We start from the raw sequence: 3209 nt of genomic DNA on the forward strand, positions 1-3209 counted from the left end.
TTCAAAACTCAGCAGCGACCCGGTTGAAGGGTAACCGGTGCAGTTCACTTAAAATGGCATACAAAATTCCATCGACGTCAAAAACACATGAATTCAAATTTATTCAGTAGCTAATCCATGAGAATATCAAATCCAATTGATTTCATCCAAAAATTTCAAATAACGAGTGAGTTATGAATTTTTGAAAATAAGGGTAGAAGCTGAAAAATAGAGACAGAACTCAGCACAGTTTACTTTATGTGACATATAACCTTTTACCGATATTGGATTGACATGATTCTAATTTTATTCAGTATCTAACTTATTAGGCTATCCAATCCAATTGGTTTAGTATAAAAATACCAAGTAACGAAAGAGTTATGATTTTTTTAAAGATGAGGCAGAAACTGAAATTTTTGAACAGACATCAAAACTTTAAGTCGCTAACTTTTTTGTATATGATGATTTGTAAATTTATTCCTATGACACATATCTACTTTCAAACATAATTTATTCATAACGAGTGTTCTAAAATAGATTCACACAATATTTATAGGAATCAAATTTTAAGAAAGTGTAAACATCTCAAAATCAACTAAAGATGTAAATCACCGACTTCTCCATGACATGTTGTATCATCTTTTACCATCATCTACGCCCCAAGAAAAATCTATTCAACGTGTAAGAAGGGAATTAACCCATGAGTTTGAAACTCAATAGATATTATCGGTGCAATTCGTTATCAAATTAAAAATTCCAAACTATAGATTCATATCGTCGCACGTAGATGAATTTTCGACAAAATTCAATTACTATAGCATTATCATAACACGTAGAGCCGGAGAATGATCATTCAAACTGTTGTAGTGCCGAAGCACTGTACCCGAAGGTACCATTGCATTCAAACATTTATCGAAAAATCAGATTTGAAAACGAACGAACACTTGCACCTCTACCTACTTTGAATTTTCTTGGATAAAAAAACAAAATGTATAGAAAGCCTTCCTTCTTCTCACCCTTGTTATACCTTAAGCTTAACTTGATATGAAATATATATTTTTTTGAGAGAAAATGAGATGAAATTCGGATTTGAAGAAGAGTGTGGTGAAAAAGTGACTTTCCACTTCTATAACATTTCTTTTTAATGAAAAATTAAGTGGAGGAGTTGTATTATCATTAAATTTAATAAACTTAGTCTTTAACTAAGAATTTGAAGAGTTTCTAAGCCATAAAAATAATTCATATGAAAGTTTTATAAAAAATATTTACATAGTGATTCGAACCTGGGTTGCCTATATGAAATACCATGTAGATGACCATTGGGGCAATCCAGTTATTCATTAAATCTTTGTAATCAATTTTACTTAAATTTAATCTCTTAAATTGCTAGGCTTTTAATTAACTTATGACTTGGGTTTCGTAATCTTACATGGGTTGAGCTTCCATAGGTCGTTTCTAAAATGGGTTAGGCTCGTGGTGCGAGATCATCACAAAATATTAGCATAATTCCATTTTATTTTTTCTCGGCTATTACAACCCTTACACCTTAAATAAAATTTCGTCCTCGAAATTTACCTTATGGTTGGACAAAGAGTGTTGGGTATTTGTCTTTAACTTCTTCTTCTCTTTCCCAAGTAGCTTCTTCTACTCCATGATTATTCCATTGCACCTTGTCCAGTTAAATCTCCTTGTTCTGTAATTTATGTACCTTTCGATCCAGTATCTTGATCGATAATTCCTCATAAAATAAGTTTTTTTGTACTTCCTAGGATTGGTAGTTGACCACATGATCAGGATCATGCATATACTTTCTGATCATCGATACATGAAACACATTGTGAACTGCCGATAGTTCAGGTGGCAACGCCAATCAATAAGCCACATTTCCAATCTTGTCAAGTATCTTAAAGGTCCGATATAATGAGGTCGTAGTTTGCCTTTCTCGTCAAACCTAAGTACACCCTTTATTGGTGCCACCTTTAGAAAGATTTTCTCTCCAACTTCAAATTCCAAGTCTTTTATCCTGGTATCTGCATAGCTCTTTTGTCTATCTTGCGCGGCCTTTATCCTGGTACGGATCTTATCAATGGCTTCAACTGTTCTTTCAATGATCTCTGGTCCCAAAACTCTCTTTTCTCCAACTTCATCCCAATGAACAGGTGATCTGCATTTTCTACCATAGAGAGCTTCATACGGTGCCATTCCAATAGTTGCTTGGAAACTGTTATTATAAGCAAATTCTACCAGAGGTACATACGATTCCCAACTGCCTCCTAGATCCAGAACACAAGCCTTTAGCATATCTTCCAAAGTTTGAATGGTCCTTTCAGACTGACCATCAGATTGAGGGTGATATGTTGTACTGAAATTCAATTTCGTTCCCATAGCTCCTTGTAAGTTCTTCTAAAACTTTGACGTAAATCTCGGATTTCTATCAGATACAATGGACACGGGAACACCATGCAATCTTACAATCTCTCTAATGTACAACTGCGCCAGTTGATCTAGACTCAATGTCATTTTTACTGGAAGAAAATGAGCGGACTTTGTTAGACGATCCACTATTACCAATATAGCATTCTGTCCTCTTGTCGACCTTGAAAATCCTACCACAAAGTCCATTGCGGTATTCTCCCACTTCCATTCAGGTATGTCTAATGAATTTAATAACTCTGCCAGTCTTTGATGTTCCGCTTTAACTTGTTGGCATACTATGCATTTTGCCACAAATGAACCTATACTTCTTTTCATATTCCTCCACCAAAATATATTTCGAAGGTCTCGATACATTTTTGTACCACCAAGATGTGTGCGTACGGGGTGGAATGAGCCTTCTCCAATATCTCCTTCCTCAAAACTTCATCATTTGGTACACAAATTCTTCCTTTGAATATTAGTGCCTGATTCGAAGCTATTCCAAAATCCTTTCTCTTATCAGTACCAATCTCATTCTTGATCTTCTGCAAGAATGGGTCTTTATCTGTGCTTCTATGATCCGATGTCTAAGAGTAGGTCGAACCACCAAAGTTACTAAATGAGCGTGATTTGTTCTGGTGTGGTAATCACTTCAATTTGAAACTTTTCCAAGTCTTTGATCAACTCTATCAAAATAGTAGGTAATGATGCCAAATGTCCCATCGACTTTCTGCTTAGAGCATCAGCAACAACATTAGCCTTACCCGGATGATAATGAATAGTGCAATCATAATCTTTCACTAGCTCCAACCATC

This window comes from Olea europaea, chromosome 3 (assembly GCF_002742605.1).
Source record: "Olea europaea var. sylvestris chromosome 3, O_europaea_v1, whole genome shotgun sequence".
NCBI classification, from domain to species: domain Eukaryota; kingdom Viridiplantae; phylum Streptophyta; class Magnoliopsida; order Lamiales; family Oleaceae; genus Olea; species Olea europaea.